At 44.3% G+C, this 19,609-nt stretch overlaps 2 long non-coding RNA genes across 7 annotated transcripts; both read right to left on the bottom strand.

The window, feature by feature from the left end:
• Positions 1-3,597: 3,597 nt before the first annotated feature.
• Positions 3,598-16,111, bottom strand: LOC127301832 (uncharacterized). Of its 5 annotated transcripts, none has more exons than XR_007852485.1 (8): positions 15,156-16,110; positions 15,018-15,086; positions 14,690-14,936; positions 5,058-5,119; positions 4,354-4,763; positions 4,119-4,233; positions 4,005-4,034; positions 3,598-3,920 (listed from the first exon to the last, which is right to left on the bottom strand). It is a non-coding gene; the product is annotated as an uncharacterized lncRNA (long non-coding RNA). The 5 variants fall into 5 exon arrangements; XR_007852486.1 differs by having other exon boundaries at positions 4,354-4,744; XR_007852480.2 differs by having other exon boundaries at positions 4,354-5,119; positions 15,156-16,111.
• Positions 7,598-11,062, bottom strand: LOC139831355 (uncharacterized). 2 transcript variants are annotated; one of them, XR_011746066.1, is made up of 6 exons: positions 10,746-11,062; positions 10,352-10,384; positions 9,971-10,071; positions 8,883-9,802; positions 8,638-8,743; positions 7,598-7,892 (listed from the first exon to the last, which is right to left on the bottom strand). It is a non-coding gene; the product is annotated as an uncharacterized lncRNA (long non-coding RNA). The 2 variants fall into 2 exon arrangements; XR_011746065.1 differs by having other exon boundaries at positions 10,352-11,062.
• Positions 16,112-19,609: the final 3,498 nt, after the last annotated feature.

Here is a 19,609-nt window from a genome sequence, read left to right as displayed (position 1 = left end):
CCAACCCCTTCACTTGGTATATTCTCCTCTGTCATTAGCCTCCCCCACCCCTTTGATTATCTTTTCTTTTCGTTAGCTTATTTTTTTCGATAAAGGGAATATATTAATATCAAGAAGATACCAATTACACCCAACCTCTGCAACAACGCACCACCCTAATGGCACTACGGATGCACACACAGCCAAAAACAAGAAAAGAAAACTAAGAAACAAAAGTCCCGCTACAGTATCTCGGGCCTAACAACAGCAATACATCCATCGCCAAGACAACACCTGAATTACAGACTCTCCAAAAACGACGCCTCCAAGAAGGGAACAGTGCTCAAACACCGTCGTCGCTCGATCAAAGATCTTAGGTTTTCACCCTGAAGATAGTCCCCGCTCTCAAAACAATGCCTCCACCAAGGACATTGCCAGGCACAACCAATTAAGGCCAGACCTTGGGTTTTCACCCTGAAAGGTAGGACTCTGCACTTCACCTGTGTTGTCGCCCCCACTTTCATACCGCTGCTGTGAAGCCCAGAACACCAAGCAAGTCCCTCAACAACGCAGAGACTTGAACCTCCCTTAGCTAGTCCTCCCCTCCGGCCTTCACGAAATTCTCTTCTTCCGACTTTCATCATGGATCCATTGTCACTTGATGTCAACAAAGAAAAAGAGCTTCGCGCCGCTCCCTCCATAACCAATCGGTCGGAATAAAAACATGGGTGCGCACGACCGAATACCTCCGATCCAACAAACTCCAGGCAAAAGCACGGTTACATTCATCGGCGGAGCCTTCCGGAACTCAACACTCCGGCCAGATCACGAGTCCAGGCCTCCGGTAGGTCCTCCTCTTCATGCAAGAGAGGCCCTAGGACCGCCGCCTTTATTCAGGTCGGACCCCCACGTCGGCGACCATCCTGGGCTGGCCACTCCAACCCTCCACCGGCGACACCATCGCCGGCTTCCAAGCTCCTCCATCTCGCCGCCGGAACGAGTAGGTTAGCGATAGTTGCTTGCCGATGCCTTCAACAAGATAACGGCGCAGACGCCGCCATCGCCCGCCATGACCGGAGTCGGCTCGGTTTTCACCGGCTACTATGCCTCCCCGTCTCGCTGCCGGCGCTGAAAGTGGGATCAAAAATCCAACACAGCCAGCCTGGCCGACTGCTTCGGTGGATGAAGTCAGCCACCACCACCATGCCCGGGCCGAAGACCCGGACGTCCTCAAGCCGCGAAGAAGACCCAGCGAAGCCTCCTCGTGCCATTGACGAGACGCAGCCGCGATGGATCGCGATACGAACCTCGGGCCCAGATCCGACCACACCACAGCCAACATCCGCCGCCGGCCGCCGGAGATCCGCCGGCCACCGCCATCCCGTTGCGTTCAGTCGACGGAGGAGGAGGGTGTAGGCCGCCGCCCCCACACGCTCCCGCAGGCCGCGCTGCGCTCTGCCGACGGAGGATCGAGCCGCCACCGCCGCCTCACCACAGAGGCTTTGCCCCGCGGCGTCCTCGGCGACGGCGGAGGAGGGGGGCCTGTAGGGGAGGGGAGGAGGGCGGTGTGGAGGAGAACTCCCCGGGGACGGCGGGCGGCGCCGCCGCCTCGAGGGAGAGAGGTTAGGTCAGATGCCCAACTACGCGGCAGGATTTTTTTTTTTTTGGAGTGGAGGGGAACTCCCCTACTCGTTAGCTTATAGGTGTGTGCGAACAAGAAAAAAACATAGCATGTTAAGTAGTTGAAATTAAGGGACAAATTAAAAATTATCTTGCCTATGTGTTATATGTTCGACAAATGCCACAAAGCACAGTGTGAGGTGCAATTTTCTCTGGATGTGGCCTTAGTTAAAGTTTGACGTGGGGTTTCCGCATATGTATCTGGCAAATGATTGTATCATCCGAGTAATCATCACCACGCTGTGATCACAAGAACGAAATTTGGGAGAAAACCGGCATCTACCGGCAGTCCTTGCTTGCACGATTTGGCACTGCCCGAGGCCCGAACAAAATCCAGGTGGATCAGCGCCCAAAAGCTCATACAAAGCCGCGCTGTGACCGAATCAAACCACACCTGCTGCCGCTCACTACGTCCTGGCTGGCTGGCTGTTGTGTGCGTGCACCTGCAGCCACGAGCATGTCTTCTCTCTGCCGGCACGTGCATGGGAGACACGAACAAAGCCGCAACAAACAAAGCGGAGCACTGCGTCAGGTATGTGCCGGCAAAAAAATTTTAAGGCACAAAAAAAAGTGCTGCATTTATTCCAGTCGAGGTAGATCTTTGCCGGCACTTTAGAAAAATGTCGTTAGTTGTATTCTCAGGCACTTCCAAAAATGCCGCTAGTTAGTATTGACGGTATTTTTAAAAAATGCCATGGAATCTTTTTACCGGTACTTTTTATAGATGCCACAGAATCTTTTTGCCGACACTTTTCAAAAATGCCACAAAATCTTTTTGCCGGCACTTTTAGTATGGCACAAACTCTTTTTGCCGACATTTCTAAAACTGCCTGTAATTCTTTTGTTGGTACATTTAATAATGCCTTTAAATTTTTTTGCCGCCACTATAATTAGATGCCTGACATAACAATTTGATGCAGTTTTATGTAGTGCGTCTAAATGCCTCGGATTTCATTTATAGGCACTATTTAGGACCGCCTCTTTTCAATTCCAAGGCTATATTTAGGACTAAACTGTAATTCACAACCAGCTCATGCAATTTCAGCATTTACAAAATAATTACTAAACAACAAACTTTAATCACAATCCAGTGCATGCAATTCCAGCACCTATATAACAATCAAGCATTTACAGAACTGAACTGTAAGTACTATCCCAGCAATCACATTCATCTAGAGCCAACTCACACGATCCTAGCATGCTAACTTACAGAATTTAACAACATTGTAGCTCAACATAAGCTTCCTCTTGCTCAACATTTCTTCGCATACTCTTGATGTCTGCATTAAGACACAATAGATTAAACTACATGCATAAAGAAAAGTACCAAGCTTACTCCTTATATGTTACTGCGTATATTTATGCAAAAGTAACAAGCATAGTAAACCCTCATGCATATACTCTAGAATTTTAATCAACTTACTGTTGAAGCACACCGCTTCCAGAAAGAATTAAACTAGGATACAATTTTAATCAACTTACTGCAGAAGCATACCTGGAAGCCTGTTATCTTCTTCAGATCAGACTTCATTTTCTTGATTCTTAAGTCTATCTGACTATTGTACTGGAGCTTCTTCTGTGTAAACACCAAGGAAACGAAACACTATAGGTTACTGCATATAGAGACCCACTGCATTTTAATGCTTTCTGGAGAGATTAGATTCACACAATGTGGTGCTTCGTTGAAATATTTTCAAAGTCTAGTAGATAGGCTATTACACCTTGTGGTACTTTTATTAGATAGACTACAGAAAAGCATTGACGTTTGACGGCGCACACCTTGTTGAAAGCATCAGGAATCACAAGTAAAAGATTTTGTTCCATCTGCCTTGTGGTTTGTCATGCGGTCACTAAAACAACTAGGAAAATTTTGTGTATCAGTGATTATATTTGTGTGCCTTACTGATGTTTTCAGACCTAGCTAAACTATTACTCTATGTACTCTCTCCTGATGCTTTATTTCAGTTTTGCACTAACCCTGCTTAAGTCTTGGCAACCTAACAGAGTACACGATACACCTGTTATTTGGTATCCTGTTCATGAGGCCGCTCATCCTCTTTGAAATGTGATGTGATACAGCTATGTTGCAAGTATTCTTTCGAGCGGAGACTAAACATTGTGCCAATAGTTTTTAGCTTGCAAGAACTTGAACAAAACCAGATACGGCTTAGTCAACAATAAGTTCTAAGAGTGAGCCATTTTGGAAGGTCACTTACCAGTTTAAATGCAAGCAACTTGTTCTCATCTTCTAGCATCTTACCCTGCAATTGACCAAGAAAGCAGTGGGTGAGAAGAACTGCATTATGACCAACAAAAATACTCCATCTGCACAAACTAGATCATACATTTTTCATGAGCCTGTCATAGTGCTCCATCTGCACAAAGAATAAAGAAACATCAGAAACTAAAAACATTTTAGTAGTGACAATGCTATAATGTCAACCAACAAGTCCAACTACATGTTTTTCATGCAGGCTTGTCAGTCCATTATCAAGTGCTTCCTCAATCATGATCAGCTCTTTGGGTTGCAGTGAGTTCAGATCTTCCCCTTTCAAGTGCCTCACTTCCTGTATACTATCATGATAGGTGGCTACAATCTCAGTAAACAAAATATTGAAGGAAAAAAGAAACGGGGGGATTCTCAGCTTGCTAATGAGCATACACAGGGGGATGAGCATACGCAGGGGGCAGTACCTTGTTTAACTAAAGAAGCCTGCAATGAAGATGACGCTCCCCATCGCCGGTTGGTTCAGCTACTGAACCCATGTCCATATTGGCAGCGCTAATGCTAGGTTTTGATTGAGTTGATTTACACAACTGAGATGCTCTGTGTGGGATTTTCTATCTTGGATATGGTCCAGTCACAATGGTGATTCACTTGATTTGTAGACATCCTTGATTAATAAAGACATCTTTGATACAGTCACACATAGTTAACTCCAGGATGCAGGGAGGATGGAGTAGAGCCAAGCAACATTTTTAATCAACACACTATGACACACCTTTGCAAGTTCATGCATTGCACTGTTTGCCAGATCGACTGATCTTTCTGCACTAGAAATTGAGCAGGGATCGGCTCACTTCCCTGATATCTTTGAAAACATCTTAGATAGCAGAAATTTAATTCAGATTAGAGCAGCACTGTCACTGCCCACTAAAGGGGTACTGAATTACCGGAATATAGATTCGATAATCATGTTTATCTCTGCAGATTGTGCTTCTATAAGTTTAATTATTCATATTGTACAGAAAAAATTATAAAGCAATTACAATGTTCATGAAAATTATTCTATTATACCAAAACAAGGTGACTGCAGCAAGGAAGTGTTTAATGGGTAGTAAAAATAAATGGGTGAAACAGAAGTTAATTCAGTAAAAAGGCACCTTAAGACGCATACCTCATTTGAGGCATAAGCATTTCATTACAGGAAAGATATTATGGCCCAATTCTCCATCTCCACTACAAGTAGGCAAACACAAGCATAAAAAGGAAGTCTCTAGTCACTAAATAAAAGGGATTTTCAGCATAAATCAAGACCTTTTTTTTGTTATAACCTAAATCTCCTGCAACTTCAAAAGGTAATAATGTTCATGGAGCGGCGGAGTTAATAAGGAAAATATTGTCGACACTTAATCTGTGTTGACAATGGTTAACCATTTATTTTACTAGCAAGGAAAGGCGCGGCGGCACGCCGCACCATTAAGGTAGTTAGGAGTTGAAGAATAAATGATAATTCCATGTTAAATTACAACGGTGATGATGACATGCTCGAGTCAGGAATTGAAGAACAAATGACGTTTCTATGTTAAGCTGTTACGAATGTGATAAAGACAATGAATAGGCAATGTTCTACGTTCAGAAATCAGTAGACTATTGTTTGCATTCGGAATTGGCCATTTAATTGTTGCAAGTACGCTCTACTTTACCATGAACCTAACAGAGTAACGGACACTGATCATATGAAATACAATAAGAAAAGGTTATATACATTACAGTGTGCAAGTTAAGCAGTATCTCACATGAGAACAAATATGGATCGTAAGTAAAATTTTAGATAAGAACAGAAATACCGTAAGTACAAAAAACTGTGAACACACGTGGAGCGCCATATATGGATGGCACTGCCATCTACAACACTTCCTAGAGTAGGCGTTGGCACAAGTCCTAAGTCTTGAGCCGTTTATTTCCTCCAGTAACATGAGCCTAACAGATAAGACCACATTTGAAGGCAATGGAATGAGGTACACTTAATTTAGATAAATCTACTACATTTTAAATGAAGGCAACCAAATAAGGAAATCACCGATAAATCACATCTAGTAGCTAAAACTCAAAGAAAACAACCAAATACTAAGTTAGGGTAAGTGCCTTCTTTTTTCCTTGGCCTAGGGATATCACCGATTGCCGACAGAGGGACCACGGGCTGGTGTGGCTCATATTCTCCCGGAGGGGGATCATGCCTCATCACCGTCGGTAAAACAATTACCATATCGCCCAAGGAGACTTTGATCGCCATCTGGTTGGCGTTGTAGAGAGCCTATGCCACTTCCCTGGCATGTTTGGACCAGATGGCCTCCTCGGTGATTCCCTTGATGTGTTCTATGACTCAAAAAAAGATCAAACTTGAAAGTTTGGACTAACAGTAGAGCTAATGCAGTATAGTGATTCAACGAAGAACTCACCAGTCTAATTAATAAATGTGCGATTTGCAATTAGAAACTTTAATTTTAACAATCTAGAACTATAGTGTAGTGTGATGGTTCAAGAAGATGGAACTTAGATGCTTGGACTGCATGGAGAACAAATTCAACATAAAGGACTTTTGCCATCTTTGTTTTGTTAGCCAAGTGGATGCAAGCACATGAAGAGCGAGTCAGGGCCACAGGACTATAGCAGCATGGCAAAGCCATCATGACCAAGAAAAGAAATCTTGGTGTGAAAAAATCAGCTCACTTTCTACCTAAAAATAGAAATATTTTTTCGGGAAATTTGGAAGATAGTGAAATATTAGAGAGCATACATCCAGAGGTAAATGTTTGCTAGGTATTAAATTCAAACCACACATAATATTTCAATACCTTATACAGTGCTTCTAATCTCTATTCAGCCTCGGTTGACCATTGGATCCTCAAAATGAAGCTTGATAAGCTACATCCTAAACAGTTCTGATAACACACTGTGCAAGGAGAACTTACTGAATTGATTCTCTATATGGTAACTTTATCACAAACATATTGAATAAATAGAAAGGAAAACTATGGGTTATGCAAAAACTCCAGTAGGCTAATTCCGGACTCCTTTTCAATGGAAGTGCACCTGACATGAGGGATGAGTGTTTCTGAACCTATTTGCATCAAGTAGGACAACATTTAATGAAATATCTTAACTACATGTGACAGCTTACAGGGATATATCAAACTCAACTATGAGACCATAACTCTCTCAATATAAACACATCATCAAGAACAAACTATTCCAAAGCGAGCCGCAACTGATTGTACAAGTGGTGCATTAATTAAATTATCTTAAAAGATCACATAAGTGAAGTTGAAATGCTAGAAAGGGTTTATTTCTTATATTCTGAAGTCATGCTCTACATGTATAGATAAATAAATAGAATAGTAGGTTCTCGCTCATATAATCAATCCAAAAATTAAGGACACTTCAGGTTATGCTTACTCCCAAATAAACCTGATGCGTAGATTAAGCTCGGGTTATGTTTAAACTTTTCTGCCATTCCACGCCAGAAGTTCAAGTGATATAATCAATCACATTATAGGAATCTAGAGAACTTCCAGGTGGAAAAAAATCCCAGGTCACCAAGGAGTTTGTTGGGTGGGACTCACAAAGCACCAATGCAATGCTAAGTTTGCGGAATATACAGATTGAATAGATAAGGGTGTTTCTTCAAATCTTCAAAATAGTATGACAGTTGAAGATTCAGAAGTGTGTGTTTCTTAAAAGTTATGAATTAACCAAATTGCAATAATTCAATATCATGGAGACAATAAAAACATGCATTTCTTCCAAAATATTTCACACATAATTTATAGCTGTTAAATGAGACGGGTTGATGACCAAATATATGCCAATAGCACCATGGTCACCTCAAGCTTTCCATGTGGCTTCATCATGCTAACCAGAACTTTCATCAGCCATCATCACTTCAGAAACGATGTGTATGGCTGATAACTCTTCCATGAAGCTAAGGATGATATCAAGAAAACCAAACCTGAAATATGTTGAGAAGAAGGTAAATGCAATTGCATTAATGTCCCTGTGTAGTGTGTACCAGGTTGTCAATTCGAAATTGAGAAACCGAGAAGTGTTAGAACGGTAATAGATGAAATGAGAAGCTATATTGGTTTCAAAAAATTGTAACCTCCTAGCCCTAAACATTAATAGCTTATTTGATAACTTAGCAGTACATAAGTAACTGAATAGAAGAAATAAAAGGATATAAGGCCAAAATTTTCAAGAAAGATAGTAGGCTGAACTGACTTAGCAATATATAAGGAACAGAACAGGAGAAAGAAATAATAAGACTAAAATGCTCAAGAAAGATAGTAGGCTTAAATTGCCGATCCAGCCTAATTTAGACTATTAGTCTATCAAAGGTTAATATAATTATTCGCTGTTATGGAAATGGTATGACGTAAAGAGAAAATATACTTAGTGATTTATACTACGACAATGGTTTGTCTAATTGTAAATACTAAATAGTACTACAAAGCACCAGAACACAGGTGTAGAAAAATAAATTGTCTCAATTTCTTTGTACTACTAAACTAATGTGTTCTTGTAGCAGTAAAAAACAAAATGCATTGTTGACAAACATAGGAAAGCCTTGTGGCTGGGCAACACGGATCCCACATATCCACTCGATACATGACTCCTTTTTTATACCTCTGATTTCGTAATGTGGAGTACAACAGGAGGAACCCGGCCTAATTCTATGGCTACAGTATAGTGTTTACCTGACGGTCCATCGCTTCTGAATTCCCAGATCCTGGTTCGCTGCACAAGTAATTTCCAGCAGTACAATCGGCAGGATACATCTTTCAGAAGGGTTACTCCATTGCCCTGTTTTTTCTCCAACATGCACAAATAAATGAGTGTTATACATTAGCCAATATAATTCCCAGTCAAACATGTTGCATGGGCTGACAAAAAAGCGGAGGAACACATGACGATCCAAACTTCGTAGCAAGAACACGGCTACCTCCAAATGTTTCATCAGTTGTGAAATGTCATCTTTAGAATCTGAATAAAAAAGGAAGTATATTACTTTTTAGAATAATATATCAACCAAAGTATACAAAATTGGCATGATAAATAGGATGCAAATGAGAATGGTAAATGCATGGACATCAGGGAAGTGGTAACTTTTGTAAAAGGAGGACCTTAACATGCACAAAGAAGTAAGATAGTTGAATATGTACATGAAAACAAAGGACAAAAGAAACAGATGGTGAGATTAATCAGTTACTAATACATGAGTTACCATTAAAGAAAGTCTGTTGTGAAAGGATGATTAGAATACATCAAAACAGAGTTGATCAAAAAGGTTTTTTTTTTTTGCATATTACATACTGGTAAATAAATATTTCTCGTGAATGAACAGAATGCACAACATACTTTTAACTGTACAAGAGTGATAAGAAAATTCATATTTAGAAGCAATGCCTTGTTGAGCCTATATTTAAATAAGGAACGGGTGCTTCTGAAAAACACCAAAGCATGCTCTGCTGCTAATCTATGCTAGAACAACAGAATGAGATAGACCATCTTAAGATACCAGGTGTTCTTGCGAGGTCCCTAGGCCACTACGGTCCTCATTGCCCTGCCTTGTCGTCTGTATCATGGTCGTCCCGGGTGGCGTCGTGGCCGTTTCTCGGTAATGCAACCTGATCCCGAGCAGGCGCAAGCATTGCTTGTCATTGAGCGCCCACCCAGCTGAACATGTGGCAGAGTCACCGTCCAGGTGAGCAGTTGCGGTGGGAAAACCTGAGTGGGGATGGCTGGAGCGTGTCAACGTCGACCATGACTTTGGACGACCTGACCCACACCATGCCGCCGGCCAGGAAAGAGCTTCACCGGCATGTCGTACAATCAACATACGAATTTAGAACTTGCAGATACCTACATAAAACCCAAAATTATCAGTAATTTAGCTACTCACTTTGTGATTGGAATTAAAATTCAGCAATAAAGTTGAACCAACAATGCTACGCCTGATAAAAATTACTATGCAAAGCTTGTCGTTTATGGCCTCCCATCCTAAAGTTAAGCAAGGAGAAGCCGTAATACCTTCAAAGAAACGCCTTGAAACTGAAAGAACTGATGTGTCATGTGTGTTGGACTAATGTCAGTACCTTAAGCAAATGCATGTTAATTTGAATATTAAGTTCCTGGAAAAGCAACAGAAAATATCAACCATCAATCATCATCAAAATTAACCATTAAATTTCTATAGGACTTGCCATGGACCTGGTCCGTGCTGAATAGTGCAGTGAGGAAAATCTATAGGAATAAACCCACTGTACATATTGCGAACCACTTGTTGCAAATAACATAAATAGTGCAGTGAGAAAAAAAGGATATGGAGAAAAATCTTCACGGCCCATTTGTTGCAAATAACCTAAATAGTGCAGTGAGAAAAAATGGAGAAAAATCTTCACGGCATCATACCTCGAACATCCAGTGCAGTCGTGAGGCCTAAATCTGCAATGCATATGCCAACGGTTGTCATCAAGAAAAAATACAGTTAAGATGATTGAATCATTCTATTGCGTCCATGCTGAGCTCCAACATCTAATTGCAGAATATGACAACCAAAAATTCAGATCATCGGACCACTCCCAGTAGCCATAAGATATCAAGGGTAGCAAGAAGAAATCTCAGATGCACTGCATGCTAAGCATATGGGTTATCAGTTGAATAAATTGCTTTAGCCCACAAAAACGAAATGAGAATCTGAAAATACACTGATTAAGTTCTTGTAGGAATAACGACAAACACTTCTTACGCACCGAAATCAAAAAGCAGAGCACCTAATCATCAGAAAATTTCCATCATCACCTACCTCCTTCCCACTTCCGGTCTGGCAGGGGCTCCCACGACAGCCAGCCAGAGAGAGAGAGAGAGAGGAGGGCGCCCATGCCATGAGAGGAGGCTGCAGCTCCGCCCCCACTCCAGTCCGTCCGCTCAACCGGCGACCATGCACATGTCCTCCACTTGAGAGAGATCATTGACCATGGGAATAACTGCACAATTCTAGAGCCTTGGTGGTACCGCCATGGCGACAACCTAGACATGGTGGATCTCATACATTGAAGAGCAAGGCAGCCTGTGGAGAGAGAGGAGGCCCTCAGTCTTGGAATGGGGAGGCGCCGCGCGGTCGCCTGACTCCTGCGACGGCCACCAACGCGTCCGCGCCGACTGCACCCCACCAGCAGAGGCCGACGTTCCCCTCTAGTGAAGCTTCGGCCGACGTCGACAGAGGCCGGTGTTCCCCGCCGCCTCTACCTCGTCGCCCAAGCAGCGAATGACATGGTCGAGGCGGGGTTCTAGGAGGTGGTCGTCGGGGTCGATGTAGTGGAGCTGGAGCTCTAGGAGGTCGAGGGGGAGGTGCAGGCGACATAGAGGAAGTCGAACTCGATGAGGAGGAGGAGTCGGAGGTGCGGTGGAAAAGGAAGCAGTGACGGCGATGGGCGACCAGCCCATGGCGCGGCTACGGTTCGCGGGCCCGCGCGATAGGGGCTCGGCAAAGCACTGTGGTCGGTGGGAAACAGAAGATGAGGAGGCGGCGGAGGAGCAGCGCTGTGCGGCGGGGCGGCGGACAATGAGATGAAAGAGAGATGGGAGATGTGAGGAGGGGGCAAAATGGCAGATCGCAGCGGTGAAAATTTGGCTGTTTCCAGTGTGGAAGGTGGGCACCGCTTTGACCAAGTACAAACACATTACAGCGACACCAAAACAAAGCACTACGCTAGGGAGGGAAAGAACATTGCATTCGTGTTGGTATTGAACAAACTCCTAGCTTCTCTAGAAATTCTTACAGAGCCCCTAAAGTGCACACATAAGAATAATCAGTTGATACAACACGTGAGGCAACCGTGCTAATTCCCAACCCTCTCCAAAACTCTAACAAAAAAGGATACACAACACGACGCGCACGTTTGGAACCCGGCTACGGGCGAGGTCGACATCTCACCCATCCATGATTGCTTTGCGATTAGTATCTAATATAGCAATTTGTTTATACGTTGATTTTCTCTGATTTAGCATTTTTTATACGCATGCTTATACATACCGCGTCGCGTATGCATGTGCGGGTGCTTTAAATGAAACTTGGCAGGGATTTTGGTGAATCAGTGTCAGAATTGTGTGGTTGTCCACTAGCTCATTACTACCCCATTAGTGCATGCATCAGCTTTACATGTAGGAGTACTAATATAATTCCTAGTAATAACTAATAACCATATTTCTGAAGCATTATTTAAATAATGGAAATTTCTGTTGGGGGCTAAAACAATTAACCAATGGTGGAGATAGTCAAAATGATCGGGTCAAAACATAAATTCCTAAACACATTTTTTTACCAATTATGCAGATATATAAAAAAATCCAAACAAAACATTTTGTCCTTATGGTGGACATAGTAAAAAAAATTGAGCCTGTACAAATCTAAAATGAACATCAAGATAAGATGTTGAATGTAAAAAGATGGCATTCTGTACTAATTCTAAAATGGACATTTTGTACGAATGATTTTGTGTTAAAAATATTTTTGAAACAATATTTTTAAAATATGGAAATATCCATTAGCAGTTCTTCCAAATTAATTAATGTTGAAAAAAACTGTTAACATTATTATTGGACCATTTTGATCGGAAGAAAAAGGACCATTTGGATCGGAAGAACAAACACACATTATTTAGTTACGGCCATTTGGATCAGAAGAAAAAATAACAAGATTGGAATGAGATCAAGGGAAATCGGTATAAATCCAACACAGCCGAGAGAAACCAAAAAAAAGAGGAAATTAAAGAAATCGAACACGCGGGGAAGTCGAGGGCATTGTCCGTGACGGTGATGCGCTTGAGGGAGAGGGAGCGGGCGAGGAGCTCAGCAGTACCAGCTCGCCGGCGCGGAGCTGCGCATCAACAGCAAGAACTCGCCGTGTCTGTGCCCCGCCGTCGGCTCAGCCGAGGTCTGCTCGTGCCATAGGTTTGGTCTGTACGTGAAGCGGCGACCCACACCAAACCTGCTCGAGCATCTTGGAGAAGTCAGGCCTAACACGGCGTCGGCTCTTACTGATTCGTAGTGACACGGCGGTTGGAGGAGCTTGGCTGTAGGAACTCGTTGCAGTCAGGGTCGCGCAGAATAGCTAGCACGGCAGCCAGAGGAGGTCGCTGAGATGGTGCTCCCTACGACTGTACCCAAGATCTGGGTCGAGGAGTACCTCTGCCAGAGGAACTCGCTATCTACGAGATTGGACGGAGGAGCTCGGTGCCATGAGACTCGGTGCAGGAGCACGGCGAAGGAGATGACGCTGACGAAGACGTCCGGCACGCCGTTGCCGAGCGAGAGGAGCATGACCCCGGCCACGGCCGGCGGGAGGCGTAGCGCGGCGGAGAAGTACTCGGACGCGGTGTCGCAAGAGCTCCTCTGGGCGAAGGTGGGCGCCGCCTCAACTCACCGTTGGCGGCCGCCGCGCCCCACCAATAAGCCCCCCTCCGCCGCCCGAGCTAGCACCGCGCACTCCCGTCGTGGTGGGGCATGACGGTCGGCCAGGAGATGCGCTGGAGCTCGAGCGCGCGCATATCGGCGAGCATCTAGACGGCCTGCTTGAAGGAGGCGCCGCCGACCTGGACGAAGGACGGCGAGGAAGAAGAGGTGGAGGAGCAGCAACTTCCATGGTTGTCTGGTTTGGGAAGGGAGGGCAGCGGGGAGGACAGGTTGGTGAGAGAGCTCGAGTTAATGTGAATGCATGTTGTCAGAATACGGTGAAATACGGATCATATACTAATGAAAATACATATACTGTCAAACACGTGGTGCTCCCTTATTGGTGTGTTTTCATCCTCGCGCGTTGCGAGGTTCCATTAGCTATTTTCGATACACAACATCAATAATTTATGTGATCTTATGAAACAGAGCTACTAAGCGGGAAAAATGTATATTTTAACTGTTCACATAATCATAGACATAGGAAGCATTATATAATAATATCTGCTTGTAAGTGCAACAAATCAAGAAAATTGGCAAAGCCTTGACATACTGCGTGTATAAAAAGGAGTTGAACACGCCAAACCAAATTGTTATAAATTATAAACAAACTGACAAGCTTAGAACATGCAGTCGTGAAGTTCTAAACGCTTAGCCCCCAGCAACCTAAAATGCAATGGAAGCACGAAATGCAATGGCTAGATAACATCTTACATCACTAAAGAATATAATCAGCAGGGCTTAGTTCAACGGAGCAATCAACTTGTAGTACAATACTTCTGTCCTATATGCTCAACTAATTCCAGCACCTATATTATAACAATCAAGCATTTACAGAACTGACTGATTAAACCACATGCATAAAGAAAAGTATCATGCTTACTCCTTACCAGATCTGTTACTGCGTATATTTATGCAAAAGTATCAGCTGACATCAGGTTTGTGTCAGATTAAGATTCCGGGGATAATATAAATTTCATGGTAGATTTCAAGAATATTAAAAAGTCCGATGAAGGGAAGGCACTCACATCACCAACGATGATTTTATCTGGTTTGGAGACATAATCTTCCAAATCAACCTCGTCACTCAAAATGTGTGCTTCTACTCAGGTAAATGCTAATTTGTGTAGAAAATCTACCACAAAGTCATACAAAAGTTGTCTAGATAATCATGTACAGTTTGTGAATTATGCGATCAACGCAAGTGAATAGCAAGCACAAGAGATACAAATGGAGTTATAGTCGGTGTAGAAGAAGGAAGCCGCAGGGGAGAGGCCGAAGGGTCGGGTTTCCTACCTGGAGCTTGAGTTTGGGCACTATCATCCATGCAGATGACGACAGGATCACCGGTACAGCGCCAGAAGCACTAGCACCACCCATTATTGATCCCTTTGACAGCATCATTACTGATCCGGATGGAGAGCACAACATGGCTCCTACTTGAAACATCGTTCAGGCCCGTGTGTGCAACTTTCCTCTCTGCACACCCATTTCAATAAATTGAGTAAACCTCCTGAAATTCTTCCAAGGATCGAACAGGGACCTTGAGCCATGAAAAAGCAGTAGTAAGTGCACTGCCAAAGCTACATTCAAGCAAACAGATTGACCAAGCCGAGTAGATTACCCATGCCAAGCCCTTGAGCTGCAGGTTACCATCTTTGTCATCCAAGGCCATGATCTTCTTTGCCTTGGGCTAGAGCAGGTCGTCAGATGGTTGATTAGCAGAAAAAAGGAAGAGAACAAAGGAAACATAACAAATCACCTTCATCGACCTGCGGGGAGGCAGCGGTCACCAGTAGCCCAAAACGGATCGATCAAGGTTCAGGGTACTAAAGGATCGATGATCACAGATGAAATGTGATATACAGATGTATCAGTTCTCAAATAACATAGCATTGCAACATTGGAAAACACATTGCATGTCCATGAATTGTCTGAAACACTAACATATAATTGGAATTTGTTTGAGTTGGTAATAGGAAGCGTAGGTTATAACAACAAACAATCAACACCAGATAAATTCACTTAACAGCGGCATATGATCTCATTTAACAACATCACATTAACACATCCTAAATTGGAACAAAAGAGGGGAAGAGGAAGGGGAAATTCACCATCACACGGCGACAGTAGCGGAGGAGATGTGGTGAGGGAGGCCGGAGGCGACGATGGAGCAGAGGCAGAGCACCACCGTGCCCACAACCGGCAACCATGCACAGGCGCGTGCTCCATGGGCAAGCGGCGTTCGCGGGGAAGCCGGGCAGGAGGCGATTTAGGGCAGCGCCACGTAGTTGACGTAGGATAGGAGGATGAGGCGGCCGCGCGGGAGGCTAGGAGGCGTGGAAGCCGCGCCGACGATCGTGGCGACTAGGGTTGCGGTGGTGGTCGCACAAGGAGACTGAATGGCGTCGCGGCCACGAGCTCCTAGTCTAGGAGCACGAATTCAACAACCTACGCCCCCGTGAGGCGGAGCGCAAGCACAACGGCGGCGTAGTGGTCCTCGACGGCGCGAGGAGATGGAGGAGGCGAGCGAGGCGGCGGAGGGAGGGGGCACGTCGGCGAGCTAGTCCCGCGCGTAGCCCGGGAGAGGAGGTCGTCGATGGAGAGTGCACAAAACTCGAAGGCGGGCGCAGGGAGCGCGGGGCGCCGCCGCGACGCGTGCCGGTGGTGGGGCTTCTCCCCGATCCTAAATTGGAGAATTTGATCGTGATGGTCTGGATTCTGAAACCACACTTTTCAATTTAGTCCTAGAACTATATTGTTTTAACGTATTGAACCTTGAATAGTTGTGTGGAAACAGTTCGGACCGCTTGATCTTTTGCGGCACATCGCGAAAGTGCCGTTAATTAGCGAAATCTTTTGCGGCAGTTTCGTTAGCTGCCGGTATTAGTGCAACCTTAGCGGCACTTTACTAGATTGCCGGTAATTTGCGCGTTATTAGCGGCATTAGTTGTAATATATGCCATCTAAATCTGCTATTAGCGGCGGATTTGAGAAGTGCCGGCACAAAAATGCCGCTAATCAATGTAAGTGAGGTAGTGGAGGGCCTATGCCTTTGTGGTACGCGCGCGTGTGCCGCGGCAGAGGTTCGCTGCCGCGGCAGGCTGGCGTCGGTAGACCTTATCGGCGGCACGGCGCTGCGGCAAGATCGTGTCTAGCCCCGCGCCAACGCGCTCACTCTACCACTTGGACGTCCGGTGTCTCCTGCGGTCGGAAGCGACGCTACTTTACAGCGACGCAGCGTCGTCAGCAGGATCGACCGGATCGGGGAGCTCGCTTTGGTGGTGGGGAGTGTGGCGAGCCAGCCAATGATCCCAGCTCCGATCGTCCGGCCGGAGCGGAGCACACGCGCTGCGCTCTACAGCGCCCAGACGTGCATGCGTACGTACGTGCCCCGTGATTTGACGTTATACGATCCGTACGGATCCCGGCATATCACGGACCATTCTCATCACCAGCATGCTCCTGATCGTTTACTTGGCTACAGTTTTTAGAACGATTCTTTTTAACCACGAACAGTCCCAAATGATCTAGGTGCTTCTTGTTTAAAACAACGGTGCGGACAAAGACATCCATAGTATATCGAACTATTACAAACTGGACCTTAACATATGTACAAAGGGTCTTGAATAAAAAGAGGAAAACGTAAGCAGGTACGCCGCAACGGCTGATTCGAATGGTGACCTTCACGCCGGAACCTGGAATGACACCACTTAGTTTCAGCGGAATACGGTGTGTCGCCGTAAGTTCTTGGAAGAGCCTACGATGGAGGTTGAAGGCCTCACGCCCGCAGCGCCAGGAGAGCTGGAGTAGCTGCCCTGCGACTTCTTGGGTAGGCGGCCAAATCAGGGCCACCGAGGTTGATCTTCAATACCATAGATTCCCTCCGATCCTCAGCTTTGACACCAACGACGCACGTTCACCTCCTCGTCCGACCACCATGGCAGCCCACAGGAACAAGACGAACCCCACAAGCAAAGAGAGATAATTCACCAATGACACGAACATGGATCTTATTGTTGACAGAAATGTCGGCGACACAACCCCTCGACATCACCGTCTCCTACCATCAGAGCATCGTGGGGAGGAGGTCCACCACCAAAAGCCGTCGAACTTGGCACCGAAGCCACGACAAAGCACTCCAAAGCGATGACATAACCCCATAAACTAGTACTAGACCAAACCCTAGAATACTACTATAGTACAAGGAGGGGACCCTCACCTACTCGCGCCGTCCACCCCCAGAGAGGGGAGAGGAGGGTCCAACCTCCCCTGGATCTTGGGGAGCTCAAGTGGAGCAAGAAAGGAGGAGCAAGAGGCTCTAGGGAGAATCTTGTATTATGTTCTCGCAGTTTGTATTCAGAATGAGTTGAAAAGGCAATCTCAAAGATAGTTAAGGATGCCAAGTATTTCTCTACAATCTTGTATTGTTCCTCGGATGTGAGCCATGAAGAAAAAATTACGCTAATTTTGTGTTGTGTCAACATGTCAACTAACATTCAGAGAGTGGCGGAGTTTTTCCTAAAGTTCTTAAAAATTGATAAAACAATAGGTTTGGGGATTTTTGATGTACTGATGGATAAACTAGATTCTCTTGATTTTTATATTGCTAATGCGAGGGCTCAAGGTTATGACAATGGTTCCAACATGTGGGTAAAATCAAAGTGTCCAGAATCGTTTGTTATAGCAAAATCTTGTGAACAAGCTATTTCATTCTTCAGTATCAACCAAGATACATATATTGTTTACACGTTCACTAAAACATGGAAGGTTGCTTCATAATATCCCAAAGGTGGGTGTCGAACCTCTTTTTAATACTGGTCAGGATATTTGAATATAGTATGTTCAACTTAAAAGTGGTGGAGCGTGTCGATCAAACTAGGTAGGGCCAATTTCATCAGCCAATGAGATAGAATGGACCAATATTGTAATATGTACATATATTTTGATTTTTTATGGCCCCAATCTAATGTTTGAAAGAGAAATTGAGTTAGGAAGACTGGGCCACAGCCAAGTATGGCCTCCATGACGTGCCGCCCCTGCCTATAAGGTACCAAACTCTACAGATAAGATCAACTCCGAAGGAACTGATGAATGTTTCTACTAGTGATCCAACTGCGTAAGTGATGCTCAATTGTTGGTTAGTGGCTTAGTGCACTTGAGAATTTGAAACTTAGAAGTTGTTTCGAAGCCAGGCTTTTTTTTCATGCGTAAGTGATGCTCAATTGTTGATACATGTATTCATTTCATTTATATTGTGATTCCAGAAATGAACACTTGTTTGGTTGCCACAGGAATTGCAAATGACATCAGAATTCAATATTGAATTTGTAAATGGCTTTCATAGAGAAACGCAAATGATAGGTCTCAACTCAGAATTGTGTTTACCCATGGCATCATTTTATTGGATTTCCTAAATGAAATGACAGCCCAATTCTGTGGCAACCAAACAGCCCACCTATGGAATTCCAAAATAAATTCCAGGATTCCAGACCCAAATAATGGATACCAAACGATTTCTTATAGTTTTTGCATGACATTCTTTTTCTGTAAATATGGCGAGAAATAGGTTACATTAAAAAAATGTTAGCGTTGTCGCGTTGATGCTACTATCAAACACATTCAAGGGGTCATATCATTTTTTTCAGAAGTCCAGATATTACGGCTTCTATACTAGTATTAAGAGTGCCAAAGCCTTTATATCATATATGGGATAGAGCCAAAAAATCGAAACGTCAAAGTAGAATGAAGAATATTTTTTATGAAATCATTGATGAAGAGGAAGAACTACAATGGTTAGTTGTTGTATCCTTCAGAGATAACTACTTTCTCATCGGTGTTGACGCTGCAATTTCTTCATTGACTAGTCAATCTGAGCGGTTGAAGGAATTTGAAAAGGTGTTAGATTTCTTAGTCAACTAAAAAAAATCTGAGGTCCATGGATAATAGTAGTTAACGAAAACCTGAATAGTGCCGCGGCCATCGGGCATCAGCTACGTCGATGAACCCCATCAGCAGCTGCGTGCTCCTGGGAGACCAGAATCATGGCGCACCTCAGGTGGGCTCCGACCATTATCTAGATGTAACAATATTGAATCTTGCTGGCAATAAACACCAAAGCAGACTGAAGCAGCATCCCGCTTTCCCTTTCCTAGGCACATCCGGATCCCTTCACTCGTGCACTGTTTTCTTTAGGCCATCCGTTGTGTTGGCCTT

Source organism: Lolium perenne, chromosome 5 (assembly GCF_019359855.2).
Source record: "Lolium perenne isolate Kyuss_39 chromosome 5, Kyuss_2.0, whole genome shotgun sequence".
Classification (NCBI taxonomy): Eukaryota; Viridiplantae; Streptophyta; class Magnoliopsida; order Poales; family Poaceae; genus Lolium; species Lolium perenne.
Note: the sequence above shows the minus strand (reverse complement) of the source record. Positions and strands in the feature narration are given on the sequence as shown.